Here is a 23,538-nt window from a genome sequence, read left to right on the forward strand (position 1 = left end):
CCCGAAATGCTATGAAAGCTGCTACCACACTTTAATGCCCGATGCGGCAGCACCCTCATGTAAGACCTGCAGCTACGCGCCCCAGATCTGGAATATTGACGAACGGAAGACACCCAAACTAAAAATGTCACTACTAAACTGCAGATCCCTGAAAAGCCACAAAACAGAGATACATGACCTTTTGATAGATAGGAGCCTTGATGCGCTCTTTCTAACCGAGAGATGGTTGGACGATGATTCGTCACCCGAAGCACTCGAAGCCACTCCCATGGGCTACTGCTTGCTTAGATTGGATAGACAGGGACAAAGAGGTGGGGATTTAGCCCTCATCTATAAAAGGGACTTACAATGCACTTTACAGAGGGCTACGCTACCCAACAGTGAATGTGGTCTCTTCACTATAAAGGCAGATCCCAATAACACCATAAACGGACTCTTTTATCTATCGCCCGCCTGGAGCAGCCGCACAATTTTGCGACTCACTCACAGAGCTGATTACCCAGCCAGCACTTCGATACAAAACATTTTGTCTGCTGGGTGATCTTAATCTTCACTTCGATAATATAGAATGCAGGGAAGCGCAGGATGTAGTAGAAGCACTTAATTCTTTTGATCTCAAGCTTATGTCCAGGTCCCCCTCGCACCAATTAGGGCACCTATTAGACCCCATTTTCGCCAACTGGGATGGTATTGAGGTTGATGCCCCTATCAGCATTATTTGGTCAGATCATTTTATTATTCCATTTGAGATTGAGGCTATCCCTTCAAAAACCAGAAACTACATACCTCCACCCCGGAAGCGTAGAGACTGGATAACATTTAAGCAGGAAGTATTTGAACAGGCCCTACTTGACAAACTCCCGCCTGATAGCCATTCTTTGCTGGAGGCCTGGAATAACTATGAAACTTGGGTGTCTAATGCGTTAGATAGCGTAGCACCCTGGACACATAAACGTCCTGCAAGGCAGACCAAAACCGCTCCATGGTTCTCTAAAGAACTCAAAATGGCTAAAATTAAATGCAAAAACCTGGAAAGGTGCTGGAGAAAGAGCTATTACCCTGAGTGTAAATTACACTATAAAACAGAGCTAAAAAAATACCATAAACTTATTAGATCAACTAAAGCTGCCCACTTCAAAGGAAGAATCGAATCTGCCGACAATCCCACCAGAGAACTCTTCTCTATGTATAAAGAATTAACGGTCCCGAGCAGACTTGAAGCCCAGGACATCTACTCTGGTGAACTATGCAATTCCATAGCGGACTACTTTGTGGGCAAGGTCGACAAAATTCATGCCACCTTCACGGATAGAGCTGATCCAACAAAGAAACACCTGGAAACTGCAGATGACACCATCATCAAACCCCACCTCACCTGCTTTAAAGTCCCGAATAAGCAGGAACTGCTGCAGATCGCTAACAGTATACAATCTGGTTCCCCTCATGATGTGATTCCGCCTAGTTGTTGTAAAGGAGCGCTGAGGAGCATGATAGACCAAATCTCCCAAATCGTCACCCTGTCCTTCTTAGAATGCCATGTGTTGGATGCCTGGAAATTAGCCCATGTCATCCCCTTGAAGAAAAAACCTAACGTTCATGTATCACAACTCAACAACCTTCGGCCCATTTCTCTACTCCCCTTCTGCATGAAAATAGTGGGAAAAATAGCTAATGAACAACTCATGAAGTATCTGGAGAATGAATCCCTCCTCCATCCGACCCAATCTGGGTTCGGAGCCGGCTACTCCACTGAGTCAGCTGTCCTCTACTCCACAGAGTGTCTTAGACAGCTGGTGGACGAGGGACAGACAGCAGCGTTGGTTCTATTAGATCTGAGTGCAGCCTTCGATACTGTGCTGCACACCACGCTGCTGTCACGCCTCTCAGATATGGGTGTGGAGGGGTCTGCCCTTGCCTGGCTTACATCTTTCCTGGAAAACAGGAGCTTCCAAATGCACTGTCCCCCTTTTAGATCTTCCCCCCGGAAACTGAAACATGGGGTTCCACAGGGCTCTAGTCAGATCCCCACCTTGTTCAATCTTTACATGGAACCCCTGGCCCATTTGGTCGAAGCTTTCGGGGTGGATATTGTCACTTACGCTGACGACACCCAATTGATGATCAAGCTTACGCCTGATCATGCAGAAGATGCCACTAACTTCACCAATTGTCTGTCGTCAGTGGCCATATGGATGAACAACAACTGCCTGCGCCTGAACGGCGACAAAACTGAACTTTTGGTGGTGGGCAAGTCCCCATCAGCTTGGTCTTCTCTGTGGTGGCCTATAGAACTCGGCAATACACCTTCCCCCACGAATCCTGTCAGGAATCTGGGAGTTATGCTGGACTCAGACCTCTCCTTTAAAGCCCAAGTTAGTAGAGTTACGGGAAGATGTTTCGGCATTCTGAAAACCCTGCGCAAAGTCTTTGACCTTCTCCCCATCAATGCCAGGAAGACACTCGTCCATGCCCTGGTTACCCCTCACTTGGACTATGGCAATGCCCTCCTCCTAGGCTTAAGCAAAAAAGGCTTACACCAACTGCAGTGTGTGCAAAACGCTGCTGCTCGCCTTGTACTCAACCTGCCCCGCAGAGCATCTGGGAAGACGGCTCTAGCCAAACTTCATTGGCTCCCGGTCAAGGAACGTATTATTTTTAAAGCTTTATGTTTCGCGCATCGTATCGCCCAGGGGAAAGGCCTGGGATATTTGCAAAAGCTTCTCACAATTCACCGCCCCACACGAAACCTTAGGGCAGCAGGAACCATGCTGTTTAAACTTCCCCGCATTCGCAGAGCTAAGATGGGGAGTCGCTCCTTCAGATACCTGGCTCCCAAGCACTGGAATGAGCTACCACTCGATCTTCGAATGGAGCCCTCGGAGACCAGATTCCGCGCCAAACTTAAAACCCACCTGTTTTCCAGTTATTTAATTTAATTTTCCTCCTTTCTCAACCTGGACCTGGCTCGCTCTGCGTTTTCCACCGGTCTTAAGATAGTAGTGATCTAGCGCGGGGACACACCGTCATGAGTGTAACCAGGCGCTTTAGAAGTGGCTTATTATTATTATTATTAAGTGCTGCGCTGTGCGCTGTTTGTTTATAGGTGCAGATATTAAGGACGTTTGAAACACATCAGTTGCTTTTGTTGATACTGCAGCTGGTGCAGGGTACACAAAAAAACCCAGAGAAGAACATGCAGGGTCTCGTTTAAATGTGCAGCACTTTCGAACTACACCTGAAGAATAACATAACAGAAAACACCATAGAACGAGAACACACAACATCCACTTCAGAAACACTTCACTGGCAGCGGGTGTCAACAAGAATAACATCTTCATGCACTCGTATTTCCGGAGCGGGGGCACCTACTGAGTACTGACCAAACTCACCTAATACTTTACCGCCAGAAAAAAAAGAGACACCACCATAGCACCACTGGCGGCCGCCAGTAATAAATGGTGAAGGGTGCATGGGGGGAGGGGATTAATAATATTTGTAAAACGTGGCTCACAATGCTCGCAGGGGTGTCGTGCGGGGATGGGGCCAGGGGGGTTTAGAAAAAAACGTAGACTTACCTGACCAAGTGGGTCCACACCACCTCTGCTGTCTGCTCCTGGGCCAGGGTCCAGTGCATTGGCGCCTAACGTCTTCTGGCTGAGTAGTGTCTGGCTGGCAACCCCTCTCAGCCAATCCAGATGCTGCTCCAGCAATGCCAGGATTGGCTGAGGCCTGGCCCATTAGGAGACCTAGGGCCAAGCATTAAGCAACCCTCGGTCTCTTAAGGGGAAGACTAGTGCGCATGTTCGGACTGATCGTAAAAATGATCAGCCCAAAAACGAACATGCGCACTATTGCGCGCTGCTGTCACTCAACTTGAAAGTGCTGCTGCAGCCCCGCCGCATTCAGCGTCCATGTTGTCTTCTTTTTCTGATGATAATTCCAATCAGGAGTCCTGATTGCTGCAATTAGCGTCAGAAGTGGAACGAGTAAACTCTAAATTGGGCCGTGGTAGTGGGGCAACGCCCAAAACCCCCAATGGACCCACCACCACTGACCGTATTTAAGGTAATACGTGCAATCCAGCCTTTCCCCTTGTGCAGCACCCTTTTGTCAGCCTAGATATTTCCTCTTGTTCAACCTACCTGAGAAGGCGCATATTTTTGGCACATTCCAAGCTCTACCAGTTCTGGTAAATCTGGGAATGCATCAAAAACCATGAAAAAAAGCCTGGAACACCCACATAATACAAATAAAATGCCTTCCCAGGGCAAGGTAAGGCAATGCAGTGATTTTCACTGCGTTGCCTTACTCTTCATTTATGGAGCCACGAAGGGCCAAGCAAAGTGGCCTTGTGTGTCTTTATAAATCACATCTATGGTTTATGTTGCCCCTGCACCACATTGCGTGGTGATGCAAACCCGTTCATATATAGGCACCTGAGTTTTTTTAGGAGCAAGTCAGTCCACTGGAGAGCCCAATGGTATACTGTCACAGACTAAAGAACTGAAGTCCTTACTTTGAGAAAGAAGAACTGAATTGGCAGAAGCGTGAAACTGAAAAGAAGGAATAGACAGGAGTAAGAATATACAATCCAACACATTGGCCTTAATTATAGAAATTTTATTTTAAAAATCTGCTATAAAATTGCACTTTGTCTCTTTAGACAAGGGTCACACAGCTTTGGTGGCTCGCTTCCCTAATAACTGAGAATTTATCCACTGTCATATTAGGTACAATAAACATTTTGTTAGGCTAGCAAATAACTTTACTTTTCTAATTGACCATTTAAAAACTTATTTTTACTTTTCTAACTGCCCTATTATATACATACTTAGACTTTCTTCACTCTTTTTTGAAAGGAGTGTCATACCCTTTCTTCCAGCCATGCATTATAGATCATTCTAGCTTCTTGGAAAACCAATAACAATAGGCGCAAGCCCATTTGCCAATCGTCTTTAGTTTTAGGGCAATCTGTTCCAATGAAACTGATAACGGTCTAAAAGTAGTTCAGTATCTGGGTTCAAGGGAACAGGCCCAGGAGGCTTAAAATGGCCCAATTACACTACAGAGACCTTATTCCACTTCCAATTCCAACCCCAGTGAACGTCATGGATTGAAAGATGGTCTTTATTGTCTTTTGGGAAGCAGCATGGAAAAGGAATACCATAACGATTTAACTAGTGAACTGCATACGGATGATGTAGTTGACAGAACATTTATTTAGAGCAGATAATATCAAGGGCATGGCCCTACAAATGTATGGAGAGAGGAATGAAAGCAAACACAAGGAGATGATGGACAGAGCGCTGAAATGTTTCAGACACTCACCCCCAGTCACAGATCTGGGTTGAATCCATCATCTTTTGTTAAACAAAGAGAACAAATAGGTACATTTAGCAGACAAAGCCACATTCAGTACACCAAACTGACTTTTAAGATCCCTAAGACAATAGCCAAGGCTGTGGCCCAGGCATGGCAACCCCATCAGCATCCGCACAATTCTAGGCCTTGGAGAAATTTTCTTTATGCCAGCATGTTCCAGCTTAAACTTGGTTATTTTACATTACTCTTGTTACGAGAAATTCCATGTTTACAGGCCTTTTGCAGTAGAAATGTAACATGCTGGCATAAAGAAAATTTCACCAAGGCCTAGAATTGAAGCGGATGCTGATGGGGTTGCCTTTGGCATGCGTGCTGTGCTGATGCACTACAGGCTTCTTAGAACCTTCCTCTTATGGTGCACATTAGGCCTGTTCCAAAAAACTGGCACTGGTGGGACACTATAAACAATCATAAATGATGATCCAACACCTGAAGAGTCTTATCATCCCCGATTCGGAAAATGTAAAACCACACCTCAGTCCCCAAAAACATCAGGCAATAATCTTTCAAGGCCACTTCAATTATTGAACAGGCCCAAATATAACAGAACTGCCTCTGAACCGCTACCACAGCTTATAACAAGACCTACCACCAAACAACAGTATGATGATGAATCTTTATTTTATTTTTTGGTATTTGCGCGCTTTACAAATGTCATTATCATTAAGTTAATTAAAACCATAACAATTTCAATACAATTAAACAGTAAAACAAATAAGGTGCAATATCAGTAATATGGCAAAAATAACAGAAATAAAAATGTTTAAAGAGAATGGTACTATGCTTGCTTTCGATCTCAGGCACACTGCTTAAATCCCTACCCCAGGGTTTGCACATTAGGCCTCTCCCAAAACAGCTAGTACATCGGCCAGGATGACTGCTGCTAGTGGGATGCTTTACAAAAGTGAAAATAGTGATACTACTGATCGGATTAATGAACCTCATACCAGCCTGTCTGAGGCATTATCTCATTTCCCCCTTACAAAAGGTGAGGGGTGGTGGTCTCACAAGAAGCAGGGGCAATAGCCATCAAACCCGGGCTGTATAATAATTAAGAAGTTGGCAGCACGAAAACATGTTAGAATAAAGCTATTCTGGTTTATGTAATTGGTCCCAGAGAGTCTGGATTTTAGGATAACTGAGGAGCTAAGCAATTATTAACGTGGCCTAAAGATAGCTTGGCCTCTAAAGGCATGCAACCTAAAATGAAGCATTTATCAGATTGATGGCATATCCTCATAAATGTGTCCTAGTATCACACTTGCATCCTTCTTTTGCTGGTCCTTTTCCTCTTGATCTTAATTTTCCTCCGGTCCTTCTGCTACTCATCACCATCTCATTCTAGCTCTTCTCCTCGTTCTGTTGCAAGCATGTGGAGGTGAAGTAGTGTGGCTCGCTGGTTAGAGGCGGCAGACCCGAGAGCAGAGGACGGCCCGGGACCAGGGTTCGATTCCCGGCGCGGCAGGTTTCTGGACCAGGGTCAGCGGACTTGATAATTCTCTCGCCTCGGTGCCCACTCTGATCAGCGTTCACACTCGGCAACTCTGGGCATTAGCTTGCCTCATCTTCACTAATGGTCCCACCAGACCGCCGGGGATGCCTGGTCTCACCCTGGAGATACCCATTAAGGGACCATCTCTCAGGGAAGCCAGGAAGGGTTTCGCAGCGGTCGAAGCGCCTTGGGACCTTATGGGTAAGTAGTGCGCTATATAAATGCCTATACATTTACATTTACGTTTCTCTTGCCTGCTCTTCTGGTGCCTATCTCAGTACTGGTTTTCTTCTAGGTCCTGGAACTCCATGTCCTTCTGTTATCACCTCGGCTCTGGTCTTGTTCCTCCCAACACTGATATTTGTTTCTCCTCCTCATGATCCTGCCCCTGTCCTTTTAGTCCTTAACCCCTATGTCTTGGACCTTTGGCTTTTCTTGTTTCTTTCCTGGATGTCTTAGTCTCTGTCCTTTTAGGTCTTGCACTATTCCATGTACTTATGGCTGTGGGACAGGTCCTGATCCTCCCTCATGGATCTCTTGGCACTCACCATTCACCTGACCATCCCCGCCCTTCCATAGTAACCTGGTCTTGCTCATTTTCCAGGTCCTTACCCTCCTTTTCACAATTCGGGCCCTTCATATCTTCCTAATTTTGGACCTCCGTGTCACGATCTTCATAACCCTGTTCCTCCTGAGCTTATTCATCTTGATCCTACTAGTCCTTCTACCATCCTCATTGTGAGTCACTTGGTCCTAGTCTTCCTGGTACTCCTGCCCCTGGCCTTCTTGGCCTGTAATGATCATCCTCACATTCTTGGTTCAGTTCCTGATCCTTTTGAACTCTGTTCCTGTTCCTCCTTTGCTGGGACCTGTTCCTTCTTTTCAATCTGGCTGTATTAGTCCTAATCCTACAGATGTAAGTCTGCCTGTATTGGTCCTTCTGGTTCTGTTCCTTGTGGCAGTCTTGACCATAGATCTGGACCATTACAGTTCTTTTCCTAGTCACCCTGATCTATGGCCTTCCCGTCTTGGTCCTCTGATTACCGGCACTCTCACTCCTCCTGAACTTGTTTATTCTCCTATTCCTCTTGGTCCTAGTTTTCCTTGTACCCCATGGGAGTGGGTGGTCCACGGACTGCTTGTGAGTTTGGTCTACTAGTACCTTTTATTTCTGCTAATAGGTACAATATTATACTTTCATTTGATAAGAAGTACTGATATTGTTTTATTAAGATGATATAATATGGTTTTATAAAAACAATGTAATGTTACACTTTGTATTTTACAGTAATGTATTTGAGCTTTTAAAGCGCACTGCTCCCCGTAGGTTTCCTGGCGCTGTATAACGATGGGGAACCCGTCCTTGCTTTCCCTGTGAGATGGTCCCTACTGGGCACCCCCAAGGTGAAGCCAGGCATCCCCGGTGTTGATGGGGCTGTTTGTGGAGATTAAGCAAGCTATTGCCCAGAGCTGCTGAGTGGGACCCATGGTTAGAGTGGCACCGAGGCGAAATTTATCGAGCCCACTGACATTGGCCAAACACCCTGCCGCGTCAGGAATTGAACCCTGGTCCCGGGCTGACCTCTGCTTCTGCGTCTGCTCTGGGTGAGCCACACTACTCCACTCTAAGTACTCTAGCCTCTAAGTACCACATTTAGGCAGCACGGCATATGTTTGTAATAAACAAAATCAGAAAATTATCATTGCACCAGCTTGATGTACAACTTAGGAGTTTTTTCATTGAAGAAGAATGCGAGGAGAAGAAAGGAGAGCGGCCTGGCAGGGGAGGTGGCAACCATGCAACTAAGTGCCCTCTTTTTAAAATTTTAAATAATTAGGGAGAGAGGACGGAGCTGAGCTTCACAGAGTTTTTTCAAAAACTTTGTGGAGCTCAGCATAGAGGCACTCCGCCAGCTCTGCCCACCCTTAGCTGTAATACGCTGCATTATGAAGAAAGAAAAATCTCCTCTAGTTAGCAAATCATTACTGACATTTTATCTGTATTGGTTTCTGACTGGGTGAAATTGTTGTTGATGAGTTAGGCTCATGAATAAACATGCAATTCATGAAAATGCATTTAAAAGCTAAAAGAAATCCCTTGAATTACCTCTTTAGGTATGAAAGTGTCCCTTTTACTTATTATTTTAATAATGTGAACTATTTTTTACTAGTTGTTGGACTACAAGTAAACCTGCTTGCCATCAAAGGTCAAGTAGAATGACCCAGTTAGACAGTATATGTGGTCAAATAATTACCTCCAGTATCTCAGCACCACTATTTTTCCATAGATGTCCCATTGTGTCTAGTATTACTTTCAGTAGTTCAGGGTCTACATGTTGCCTTGGGTGCCTTGCCTTATGTCAAGATTTCCCTCCAATGTCCCACTGCCTGCTTTTTGCCACGGATGCCCTGATTCCAAAGAGTTTCCTCCAGTAAGCAAGTGCTCAGAATTTTTCAATGGGGCCCCATGCCAAGAATTACTTCTATTGTGTTACGGTCTGCATATGGCCATGGGTACCATTTTTATGCCAATAATTATCTCTAATATGCCGGCAACAGTATGTTAACTTAGGTGCCACTCTAAGCACAGTATTTTGTTGAACATGCCATGGCCAGTGACAGACTCAAAATCCTCAAATCTACTGCCCTTACTCACACTTTCCATCTCACACATACTTATTCTCTCTCATGTTCACTCCCTTCCTTCTCACTCACTCACTCTAACTAACACTCTCTCTGTTACTTATTCCCACCATTCTCACTCCCACTCACGGTATACAACCTTTACAACAAATCTTTCTCCCCTTGGATTAATTTGCCCCTTCACACCACAACTTCCCCCACGTCCTGATGCAGACCCCGTTTTAAGGCTGTTACTGTCGCCTACCATCTTATTGGGGTCGAAACGCCAACTTTGCTCTCACCTTAACAACTGCTTACGCTAATAATTAATCTGATATATGCAGAAGGTTCTTGAGCATGATGTCTAATTAGATTGTCATGAACAGTTGATGTCGTTTTTCATAACTGGCTCACGTTTGAAGCCAGGGCAATTATGTACTGCTTTACAAATTCTGAAGAAGTGTTTGCTCTTTAGATTGGACTAAAGATCTTCTATTATTTACCTTCACCTTGCACTACCTTCCTTTCCCTTCTCTCCGTGGGGCACATTTTTCTATGATGATAATGAAATGCCTTTATTGTTTCTATAACTTTTGTAATTCTTTGCTACATTTTTACACTGTAAGTAAAAACAAGTGTGAAAGATTTCAGTTTAGTATTGTTTTCATTTGGTATCTAATTGTTTAACAGTTTGATGTACTGGGACCCCCTTGTATATGTATTATACCCCCACAGATAGCATGGCAGACAGGGTTGGGATGAAAATGGGACCTGTGTACCTCAAGGAGCTGCTTTGATGTCACCCCTCAGTTCAAAGTTCTGTTGGTCTGACCCTACAAAAAACACACTTCTGGACCTGTGAAGAACTCTATTAGGAGTAAGGACTGCTGTGCTACAAGGAATGCCACCCTGGTTGACTGACTCTTCTAAGGAACTTCATCACTGCTGTGCTGAGCTGCGCTGCTGCATACTCATCCCTGTCCTGCTGAGGACAAGGACAGATCCCATCTCACATGAACCTCGAGTGACTCCATTTGGCTTGCTGGCTTCCCTCTTGTTTTTGAAGTCTCGGGGTCATAAGACTTTTTGCAATTCTGCTGGTGCTGCTTGACTCCGCCATCTGTGAGGCCTACCATTGCCTGAGGTGCCCTCTCTAGTCCTGGGCCTCAGAAGCAGGATCTGCAGATGTTTTTGCATTAAAATTGACACAGTGACGACTTTGCGTCAATCAGAAACAATGGATTGCCCTTTGATGCTAGAGCAGGAGCTGATCGACGACATCGCCTCTACTGACTGCACAGCTCAGCGCTGACAGACAATGTGGCTTGACATCAATGCATTGCCTTCATTGTAAACGGATTCTACGCCAAAGCATTCATCGACTGCGTGTATAGACCCCAACGCTTTGCCTCCATCCATGAGACTGAAGACAATGCAGCTCTTCCTCGACCCTCGCATCGAGTCTTCGAGGTCAACGCTTGTTCTATCCAAGGGACTTAGTTATCCAGAGCTGTCTAAATCCTGTAACCAGTTTGCCCTCCATTGCAATCGGCCTGAACTTCGGATTTAGCCCGGTCTAGTGCGACCTCACTTAACCCCCTTAGAGCTCTTAACTTCTAAGCACTAGTTTGGGTTTATTCTTTAAAATTAATTACTCCAGTTCTACTTATGGGAATTGTGCCATTTTGGTCTTGTTTTACTCAGATAAATGTTCCCATTTTTCCCAAACCTGTGTGGAGTCTTTTTGTGGTGTATTCATTGTGTTATTTTGTATATGTGTTTGTTTGAGTGTGTGTGTGTGTGTTTTTCACAAATACGTTATACATTGCCTATTAAGATATGGATGACTGCTCTGTGCCAAGCTACCAGAGGGTGAGCACAGATTATTTTTTAGTGTATATCTAGCATACCCTGATTGGGATTGTGGTCCCTACTTAGACAGGGTGCATACCTCTGCTAGCTAGAGACCCAGGAGCCTATGTACAAGCCCTTATCGCCACAGCAGCGCCACTTTTTCTGACGTTCCTGTGGCGATAGGGGCTTGCTCTCATTAACAAGGCAGCGTTAAGCCACTGAACTTGGCTTAACACTGCCTTATAGATAAGGCCCCCTTTTACGCTATGCTTAGCATGAAAGGGGTGGGCAGTGGGTGTTGCAGTGGGCGTTCCACCGCAATACCCATTGATTTTGATGCTGCCCCCTCTTTACATGGATGGCGTAAATAGGAGGCAGTGCCAAAATTAAGAACGGGGAATACCTGGTTTTAACTTTGCGAAAGGAGGAGAAATGCTTTATTTCTCCACGTTATTGCTTTTCCCATGTGTGCTGCCTTGTGAAGCACACATGGAAAAAGCAAAACGCCTTTGATTATTTTTGTGTAGGAAGGTGTTGCTACCTTCGCATAAACAATATTTAAAAAAAAAAAACATTTTGTAACTTCCTTGTGGGGTGCATTAAGCAGCACACTTAGAAGTGACAAAACAGCATTTGAAGATTGTTTATGTGGAGGAAGGGACACCGTCCTTCACATATACAATATTCCCCTGCAAGCAGACACCTTGCACTATGGTGCAAGGGTGCCTACATTGGCTCTAAGCTGCTAAAGTTAGCGCTAGCACATGGGGAAGTGCAAGGCTGCACCATATTCTAGTAAATATGGTTCAGCCTTGCATTTCTGAAGTAGGCGAGCGAGGCGTTAAGCCATGACTGCTAACGTCTCACTCCGCCACTTCTTTGTACATATGGCCCCCAATTTTTAACAGTTATACAATTCCATTGCCAATCACTGAACTAAAAGTGTATTTGTAAAGTTCACACTGACGGCGTCCCTTCCTCCACATAAACAATCTTCAAATGCTGTTTTGTCACTTCTAAGTGTGCTGCTTAATGCAACCCACATGGAAGTTACAAAATGTTTTTTTTTTTTAAAGATTGTTTATGGGAAGGTAGCGACACCTTCCTACACAAACATAATCAAAGACTTTACACTCTGCTTCTCACCGTCTGATGATTACTCCCCGATTCCACCGCTCTAGGATGGGGGGTCAGTCACTTTCAGTTACGGTTGCCATCCTCTGGAATAATCTTCCGGTACTGCTGCGCCACATTCAAGACTTCCGCATCTTTAAGAAACTACTCAAAACGCATCTTTTTAATCGGACCACTTAACTGTTTTCTGCTCCCTGCCTGTAGCTCTCTCCGCGCCAGGACACTTGTAAGTAATTGAGCGTGTTATAAATTACGTATAACATAACATGGTAATGCTTTGACACTATTTTTTATTTTAGATTGATATGCTAATGCACATCACACATAATCATAACTTATTCATATTCAAGTGTGATTTTATATTCAGGTTGACAAATATTAGTAATATTCACATTAATAATTTTAGTCATAGTTTGAATGTGTTTACATTAGGCTAGCCATAGTTACTGTAGGCCTCGATTTGAAAGTACCAGGTTAAATTAATTATTGTGTTTCTGCTTGCTGTGCGCATTCTTTTGCTTGTTTCAGAAGCAGAGTTCCAAATGTATGCTTATTAGAACCATGCTGTAGTTGCGTTTTTTGGAAAGGTCGCTGACAGTCAGATTTCCTCCTTTCTGCTTTCGAAGGCAGATGTCCCTCTGCCTCTCTTGAGACCCTATTCCTATTCTATTTATGATCACTCTTGAGCACAGTTATTTCGTTTTTGTTTGATTGGAACCATCATTTGGTTCTGCCTTAGAGGCTTTATTTACTGACAGTTGCTCCTTAAACCTTTCCTGACTTCACTTGAAACTGGAAATTTGCTGCTCTGACTTGCTTGGATCATATTGTTTTATGCTTTATCCAAGTGATTTTTGAGGTGTGACTAGTCTGACCGATTTGAGTTTCTACCTTAGTTAATTTACTAATAAGTAGGTGTGGTTTTCAAAACTACTACTTATGGTCATTTGTGTGCAGCAAAATGCTCCTCCTTTTATTGATATGCTTTTGAGCTGTTGATGTTAAACCTCAATGCGAGACAAAGATCCATCTACTCTGGAACAGCTAAGTTTTGAATTTTGCAACAAGGCTTTGCATGATGCAAACTTATAAAACTTAAATGGAGAGGGGTGTACCTTTTGAGATGGGTGTTGGTTAATCCTTTTGTGCAGAGGAGTGGAATGCAATAATAGGGGTGACTTCCCTTGGTTCAAGATTTCACTTCATGTATTGGATTGTGTGATTCCCTTAGAGTGGTTGTGGGGTGCCGCTCGTAGCGGTTTATGCTGCCAGAAGCTGTTCTTGCTCCGAGGGGAGAGAGGGAGATAGCGGGACTCCCAGGACCAGGAGTCTCCACCACCAGCATCACTGCACTCCTCCCCCTGCTCACCACCTCATTACTGCTCGTGGGCCCCGCTTCCCGGGAGCCGCTCGTAGCGGTTTATGCTGCCAGAAGCTGTTCTTGCTCCGAGGGGAGAGAGGGAGATAGCGGGACTCCCAGGACCAGGAGTCTCCGCCGCCAGCATCACCTCACTCCTCCCCCTGCTCACCTGTTCACCACCTCATTACCGCTCACGACCCCTGCTTCTCAGGAGCCGCTCGTAGCGGTTTGTGGTGCCAGAAGTTGTTCTTGATCCGAGGGGAGATAGGGAGATAGCGGGTCTCCCAGGATCAGGAGTCTCTGCCGCCAGCATCACACCACTCCTCCCCCTGCTCACCGCCTCATTACCGCTCGCAGCCCCCGCTTCGCGGGAGCCGCTCGTAGCGGTTTGTGTTGCCAGAAGCTGTTCTTGCTCCGAGGGGAGAGAGGGAGATAGCGGGACTCCCAGGACCAGAAGTCTCCGCCGCCAGCATCGCCACGCTCCTCCCCCTTCTCGCCTGCTCACCACCTCATTGCCGCTCGTAGCGGTTTGTGCTGCCAGAAGCTGTTCTTGCTGCGAGGGGAGGGAGGGAGATAGCGGGACTCCCAGGACCAGGAGTCTCCGCCGCCAGCATCACCGCGCTCCTCCCCCTGCTCTGACGTCCTATATCAGTGGAGACGCACACAGCTGCGCGGGACGCGCGTGGGCATGCGCTGGGCGAAGCCCGGGCCAAGGGCAGGCCCGTTTGAGCCTGTTCGAGATCTGAGAAGGCTGGGCTGGGCCTACCCTAAAACAGTTACTTTGGAACGTTGACTGCCCATTCCCCCACGATAAGACTCAACTAATGGTTGTAAGATTTACAAAGTACGGCAGTGCAATTTGCGTGGGGGTCAGCATCTTTAGACATGGCGAGTAGTGCTGTGAAGAAAGGGCCCAAAGGGGGGGGGGGGGGAATATGGGAACTCTGGACTACTTTATTACTAGAGCCTCAAATGTGATTGCAAAGGAGATTGAGGTAACCGAACAACGGCTCTCACTTGGCCTGATAGCTGCTAGGACTCCCATGGAGAATGGACAATTGCTGGAAACTTTATCCCTCCAGGCCCTAAAATGTAACTAACAATGACCTCCCGCCACTGGGCACTAATACCCTATCCTTGATCGAGGACTCCGTCTCAGAATCAAGGTCACTGAATCAGACAGGTTGTGCAACAACCAGATCCAAGTCTGCCTCATGTAAGCTAAGAAAGGAATCCTTAAAGGATAAAAAAGGCCCAAAAACCAAGAAGAGGGCAGGCCATAGACAAAAGGAAAAAAACTGTATAGGAAGTGGGAGGTCAACAAGGTTGGCGGGGGAGGGGAGTAAAGATGTGGATCAAAGTGTGGAGCCAGAGACGGTGGAGATGTCGCCACCCCCACCCACCCCAATTTTACTGGACATACCAGCGGTTTCTGTGGTTACTCTGAACAGTGTCTTCTGGGAGAAAGTGGGGACTATAATTGCTGATTGCCTAATGCCCTTAATGAATAGAATGGATGCCATTGAAGGAAACCTACTCTCACTCACTAATGCAATAGATCCGATTTCTGGTGCACAAACAAATCCTAGCACCCCTATCACTGAGCAACCATCCCTAACTCCCTACGGAGCTAACGACCATAGTGGAGTTAGGTTACTGCCAGGCCATCAAAGTGTACAGGGAGTTGGGAGCCCATCATCGGCTAATCCAGGGCTAGGTGTGAGCAGGTCGGAAAGACAGATTCTAGTGGGTGGGAATTCACAACAGGTCAAAACAGTGTCAGCTGCCTATGGGCTGGACAGGCACCCTCAAAGTAAGGACATAATGAGGATAAATCCAAATGCTGCCCCAAAACTACCTAGTAAGACCAAACCAGCAAGTATATGAATCGACCTACCCCCAGAATGTAGTCCCCTTGTTGTGGTTCTTGCTGGGGTACCATCACTGACAAATGGGCAAGAAGAAACATATACTTCCCTTAAGAATAAAGTCACTGATTGGCTAAATAAGAATAGACTACTACCACAAGATGTTACTAGTGAAATCCTGCTGGTTCGAAGAGTAGCATGGGTAGGCCAAAGAACCAAGGATCTTACGGGAGACTGTGTCCTAATTAATTTTAGGGATGTATGCCAGTGGCCGTATCCCACACCAGCGCCAGCCATTCAGTCCCTTCCCCTTTCGTATTTTTATCCACTTGTTCCACCGCCTACCATCAGTGATAGAGATGCAGGTTGGAACTTGGTAGCCCCTACAATAAGTAGAGGATTAAGACAGGGAAGGTGTAGAGAATCCCTGGTAGCTGAGGACACATGTCTATACAATAGATTCAGCTGCTTAGACAAGGGGGATTGACTAACTCCCAGTGAATTGGATATTAATCTCGGGGCACAGAGAGGGCAAGCTGTGTAACAGAGGGGCTGAAACTGGGAGGATGCATACAGGAAGAAAAATTGGTAGGGAATGGCTCATGCGGTGGGGCAGCCCTATTCTCAGCGGATGCATCCAAACACCAATTAGTTGGAGGGCCTCCACTAGACATTAGTGGGGGGGCAACACAATGCCTGGTCCTGGTAGTGAAACTGGCTCCATAGAAGAGGGGAACGAGGTACAAATTGAGAGAAAGGTTCTGGGCATAAATTTAGAATCTATAAAAATTGTGTCATGGAACTTCGCAGGACTATCCAATAAAATCTTATGCCCAGAATGGGGAACATTTATGGATAAAAATGATGTGTGCATCTTCCAAGAGGCCTGGGCACGCACGGAGGAATTTAGAGTGGGCTTCGCCTCCTTCCACGTCCCGGCACTATGGGGTGGGAAAGGGCGTCCCTCTGGAGGCCTCACAATCTGGGTAGGAACTCACCTGGGCTGTAAGGCTAGTACTCTTACCACTCACTCCAGAGATATTCTATGTGTGGTCCTTGCATGGCCAAATCTTTCTAACATTGATTAATGTTTACTCACGCCCGGTTAGCTCAGGCTAGCACTATTGATGATCTTTCCTCCTTTATTTCAACTATTTCTAATGATTGCCATATAGTGGTAGGGGGTGACTTAAATTGTCATTTTGAGACCTTAGAGGGTCCCAATGAAGGTGTCCTTACAGCAGAAGATGACCACTGGTCAATTCCCATGACCCAGGCCCCGGTTACTAGGGCATGGTCTCCCCTAGCTGTTCAAGTTACCGCACTAACTATTACTTACTCCCTACGAGCATGCAATGGTCGTACACCCTCGGATATTCCAGCCAAATGTACATACAACAAACCTGGTCAAATGTCACATCTCAACTACATTATGGTGAAAACTAGGCTCTGGCTGAATTTTATCGATCTTACTGTGACGTTAAGAGAGGATAGTGACCACAGCGCCTTAATCTTAGAAATGGCCCTGGCAAAGACCGGCAGGTTTAGGGATCCATCGAGGGTTGAAGGTATTAATAATCTGACCCTGACAAACAATAGGCGTAGAATTAAATGGTCGAGTCTAAGGGAAAAACCAGAACAGATAGCGAAACTGTATAATCTGGCAGTTCCTTTGCTGGCAGAAGCTGCTGTTCTGAATGATCTACCATCATCCCCTGACTCCCTCGCACAGATAGAGGCCTTGCATGGGAGCCTAGTACGCAGTTTGGCTTAAGTATTGAATCCCAGGCTGTCTAGAAAAGGAAATAGTACCCCCTGTTCCTCCTGGTATAACATGGCATGCAGGAAGGCAAAGTCAGAGCTAGTGGCAGCTGTTAAAGATAACAATGGAGACTTAATAAAAGCCAAGAGGGCTCATTATAAGAAAAGAATCAAGTGTGCCAAGGAAGAATGTGACCAGGAAAAGTGGTCTAGTTTATCCTCTGCCCTAAACTGCAAAGACTCTAAAACATTCTGGTCAATAAATAGTGTAGGTTCAGGACAAGCAAAAAAAGCGGTTAAACCCAATCTAGCGCCCGAAGTATGGGAAGACCATTTCAGGGCTTTGTAGTCTTGCGAGGCTGTCTCTGAAGATGCGTCTGTAAATTTATTTGCCCATAGCCCATGAGGAATGCACGGTCACGGTGGCTGAAGTGTGCACTGCCATTGACAAACTTGCACCAAATAAAGCACCCGGCCTGGACAAACTCCCGGGCGATCTCTTTAAGCATCAGCCTAAAGGTTGGGGCCCCTATCTCTGTTTGGTTTATAATGCAAGCCTGAGAGGCATGGTGCTCCCCAGTACTTGGCTGGGAGCAGAGATAGTACCTATCTTTAAAAAGGGTTCGCCTCTGCTCCCATCCAACTACAGACCTATAAGTCTAATTGACGTTCCGCAGAAGATCTTCGCGAGACTTATTTTAGACCAACTACAGGACTGGATGGAGGAATTTGAAATACTTATACCCTATCAGGCAGGGTTCAGGAAGAAAACCTCCACCGTAGACCACATTTTTCGATTAGTGCTATTGCATTGGAAAACAGTGCATATAGAGGGTGGTAGTCTCTATATGATGTTCGTGGACCTGCGGTCTGCCTTCGATCTTGCACCTAGGGGCAAATTGTGGAAAGTCCTTTTAGACCTGGGCATCCCCAATCACGTCCTCTCAGTCCTGATTAGGCTACACGAAGCAAACTTTGCCCAAGTCAGATGCGGGAAGAGTGGTACTCTGACATCCAGATTCCCCGTTGGCCGGGGGGTAAGGCAGGGCTGTATGCTCGCACCGACCCTGTTCTGCCTCTATGTCAACGGGGTAATCACGCATCCGAATGTAGTGTTGAATAACGATGCACCGAAGATAGATGGGAAAGGGTACCGGCGATAATGTTCGGCGACAATACCCTACTGCTTCCAAATCCCTCATAGATATCCAGAGAACATTGGATGGATTTGTAGAATTTTGTAACGAGCGGGGTTTGGAGGTCAACTCAATGAAAACAAAATGTATGATCTTCAACCCACCCAGAACCACAAGACCCAATCCCACCCTGGGCAAAATAAAACTGGAAAGGGTAGGCACCTTTGTTTATCTTGGGGTCACGATTAATGAGAGCTTGACGTTGGGTCCCCAGGCAATTAAATCTCAGTTCAAACTTGCCCAATTAGCTGGTGGGATTCTGAGGCTATCTAATGTTTCAACGATAAAGCCTCTTGGTCCACCACTAGAGGTCTACAAATCACAGGCTAGTGGTGCAAATATTTACGGTGATGAATTATGGGGTCACTGCAATAAATCCAAAATCACTAGGGTTGAGAATAAGTTCTTAAGGAATCTGTTAGCTCTTTCACCCAGTACCCCGCTCCTCCCACTGAGATTTTATTTGGAGGTTTCACCAATCGAGGAGGAGCTAGCTCTAAGACCATTAAGGTACTGGCGCCGGCTCTGGGTCACACCTGAGCTGGTTAATTATAGGCAAGAGCTTAGAGAAATACTTAGCAGTAGTAGTGTACGTAAAATACCATGACTCACATTCATCAAGAAGGAATTCACTAGACTGGGACTTTCAGCCCTATAGACTGACCCCGAGAGGGCTTGTAACCAGATCTCGGCTATTACGCTTATGAAAGGATATCGTGCTGAGAGCTTAGATATGGCTATGCGCAACCCCAAACACGGCTCCAGAAGTGTTTCCTTTCTCATGGCAAAAGATACATACCACTTTGAAGGTTTCTTAGATGTTATTTATCCTGTCATAGCCAGAAAGTTGTACGTGCAATGGCGGCACGGTGTATTACCCATACGGGCTTTTACATGCAACTGGAGCATTTCTGCCCCAAACATTGTCCCCTCTGTGAATGTGACAGTGAATCGGAGCAACACGTCTTCTTCTTTTGCCCCGCATACCTCAAACCAAGGAAATACTGGCTTGTCCCACTATGTAAAAATCTTGGTTTCCGGCAGTGCATGCAAGCGCTTAGAGTTATGCAAAATGACACCTCAGGACCCATTGTCTTTGCAGTATCGCATTTCCTTGCAGCTATGTGGCGCATAAGGAGAGCTTCAATCACTTAGGGCTACCTGTGCCTATTAGACAAACGATTTATTCTGTCATTGAGCTGTCCCTTAGTCCCTTAGTATTTTCTATATGCCCTTATTTTAATGTGATTTTATTGTGACTGTAACAATTAATTGTCATGTTTTAATAATGAGAATTTTTTAACAATATAAATGCTGCATGTTTTTTAAATCTGTGCTTTTATCGTATCTGTTACCGAAATAAAGATTTTATGATGATGGTTGTTAACTTTGATTTTTTCTTCTAGTGGAACAGACAAAAATGATCTTACTGTTTTGTGTTTCAATAATTTTCTCGTGCGTTGCTGATTGCTGGGGAGTGGGAGCTGCTCTGAGATGCTGTGAGTGCTGTGAGTTGCATCATAGGGTGTCACACTTGTGTTGGTCGGGTGGCATATGGGATTGGCCATTACATCAGAGTGCTACGCTTTGAGTGGTCAGTTCAGTGCTGTAGTCTGTTGATTTTGCATTGTGCCGGTCATGGGAATAATGAAAAGACATTAAAAGCTTTACTCAGAGATTATGGGAGAATGCCTGTCTGTGAAGGTGAAGAGGCCCCTCCCAAGGGCACGGAAGTGCATTTCATGGTAACCAATGTAAGTTTACATGCTTATATCTGTCTCAGAAAGTGGAACAGGGTCACTGTGAATGAAGGGTCCTTGCAGTTTCCCCCACATGGCACCTTTAATCTGGCAGTAATTGAGCATTTGAGGCCAGTGTTGTATAAGACGAAACCCCTATCTAGATCATTTCAACACGAGGCTTTGAATGTATGGGAGCATGGCAGAAATATAAAGGAGAGGGAGAAATATCAGACTAAAGAAAAGAATAAGGTCAATAGTTAGGTAGAAGCAAGATTGGATGCAGATGTATAAGAAAGGAGGGAGAATGTAATTGGGATATAAGAATGTATCCCATGTGAACTGGACATAAAGTGGAAAGAAATAAAGCACACATGGAGGATGGAGATCAAGAAACGAAAGATTAGGTGAGAGAAAGTTACTCTAGTGATTCTTTCTAGATGATGTGTTAGCTTTCCTAACATCCCTGTATAATGTTGCTTAGCCAGAGGGAGGAAATCAACAAGTTGGAGTGAATCAGGCAGTCAAAGGGTCCTCATCCATTGTTGATTTTGGTGCAAGTGCACCTATTGATCAATGCCTTCATATAGGAGGGTTGCCTGTTGTTACAGGTTTGCTCATTGTTAGAACTGGCTATTTCTGGTAGGCTAAGGCTGACGCCAAAGCCAGGCAGAAACGACCATTCTAGTCAGGGCAAGGAAGTCACACGCCAAGATAACCTCTGCTCACCCCCTTGGTAGCTTGGCTCAAGCAGTAAGGCTAAACTCGGAGGCAATGTGTAAAGCATTTGCGCCAGCGCACAACAGCAACAACATACTAGGCACACCACAAAAGAGACTCCACACAAGGTTATTATAAAAATAACTTTTGTATTGTAAAAACATATCAGATAAAATCACACATATACATTGTGCCAACTGGCACAGGCAATATTCACAGGGATTATGTACACCAGACAGGGCCACATGGGCGCCTGTCAGAATCAGATATAGTACTTCTAGATAAAATGTAGAATATAAAATCACTTCTAGAATAAAGAATAAATGTAACATAAAATAATAATCAAAGATAACAACCAGTAACCACTGGTAACAGGAACCAGGACCTTACTAGGACCACCTGTACTAGAAAAAGAAGAACCACCTAAGTATCACAGCATTTAGGGGTCTAAGAAAGAATACATTACTCATGATGTAATAAACCTACATTCAGAGGAGTAGAAAAGACAACCACCTAAGTATCACTCAGCATTTAGGGGTCTAGGATAAGAGCACCTTACCCATGATGCAATAACCTACATTCAGAGGAGTAATAAAGACAACCACCTAAGAATAAACACATTTAGGGGTATACACCAGAACACCTTACCCATGATGCATGAACACATTCAGAGGAGTAATAAAGAGAAACACATGATGCCATAAACATTCAGAGGTGTTAAGAATAGAGCACATGATGCATAAACCTACACATTCAGAGGTGCCAGAACAGAAGTCAATAGCGCAAACAAAACACACAGTAGGCAATTACTATTAAAAGCATAGAAATCACATTGCGCATGACTTACATAAGCCACGACCTGTGGCAGTCCCTAGGCCAACTGGCCTTGTGGGGCAAAGATGCCCTGAGTCCAATGTCAGGGCGCGCTGCCATGCAGCGCCAGTCACAGAGTACAAAAAGCCTAAACTTGGCGGCTGCCCACAAAGTGCTGGGCAACTGGAGAATCAACAAAACTGCGCCAGCTGAGCCACACAGGCTCTGTCACCAACACTGTGGCCAACCGTTGGAGCCCTCAGGCTCTGCAGACAATGCCTCCTCGAGCCTTCTCATGGCTCTGGACAACGTTGGGGCGACCCGCTGCCAACTGGGGCCGCCCTGACTCTGTGCCTTTTCGACAAAAGGGCCCTCGAGCCTCGCGGGGCTCGTAAATCAAAAGAAATTGCCCAATAGAGCCTCTCTGGACTCATACACGTTGGGGCGACCCACTGCCAAGCGGGGCCGCCCAAAGCGCCATCGCTCCGTTGGAGTCCCTCACGGGGGACTCTGCACAAATATTGCCCCCGGGTTGTGGGAGCCTCCACAGGCTCTCAATCACGTTGGGGCGGCCCACTGCCAACCGGGGCCGCCCTTGAAGCCCTCGTGGCTTCCCACATCGAGCGCAAGCTCGCGCTACTGTGGGGGGTGGGGCGGACACCGACAATGTGTCCCGGCGCCCCTCCCCTGCTCTGCCCCACTCCGCCCGGCCCCAGCCCAGACTCACCGGGCCTCAGGAGCGGCTCCTCCGGGCGGCGGCCCTCTTCTTCTGGCCAGCGCGGGGCTCCTCTTCCACCATGGAGCCCCGCCGGCCCGCTCAGACGCTCTCGGCCGCTCTCCTCTCGCTGCCGGCGGCCAATCACAGCGCGGCAATGGGGCGGGACTTCCTCTGCAACCCGGAAGTCCCGCCTATGGTCATGCGCAACGCTGCCTGACTTCCTGTGCGGCCATTTCTGGCACGGCTCGGGCCGCGGCGGTGATTACGGGGGCAAAACTAGGGCTGGGCACCCTCGAAATTAAAATAAAATAGATAAGCGAGGTAGGCACTCGCAAAGGGCGTCATAGTCGGGGTGGCACCCGCAAATCAGATAAGAGTGCACACGAAGCACTCGGACAGTCACAGGGCAGGAGCGCTTCCCCCCACGGGATAACCACAGCGCTCTGCCATCAATCAGGATAAGAAAGCGCCCACGAGGCGCTGGGGAGCCCAGAAAGCACCAAAACGCCCCAGAAAAGACCCCCACAGCAAGGAGGGTCCCAGCAGCTGCAGGGCATTACAGGTCAAGGCTTCCAGGGCCAACACAAAGTCCAGCAAAAGTCCTCAAAGGTGCAGCCAGGCAGGGGGACAGCCAGGAAGAGTCCCCCAGCAGTCCATCAAGTGTCCAGGAGCTGGGCAGGGCCCAGGGATTCCCCTGAGCCCCAGCAGCAGCATGCCCCTGGCAGATTCAAGTTGAAAACAAGAACATTCTGGAAGGGGACACAGCCCCTTCTTATACACAGAAACACCTTTGAAGTCCTTTGAAGCAGGCAGTGTGAGAACCAGCCAGAACTGGTTACAGGGAAGTCCCTTCAGTATCAGGGACAGAGGTGCCAGTCG

The sequence above is a fragment of the Lissotriton vulgaris genome, chromosome 4_1, assembly GCF_964263255.1.
Source record: "Lissotriton vulgaris chromosome 4_1, aLisVul1.2, whole genome shotgun sequence".
In the NCBI taxonomy this organism is placed as follows: domain Eukaryota; kingdom Metazoa; phylum Chordata; class Amphibia; order Caudata; family Salamandridae; genus Lissotriton; species Lissotriton vulgaris.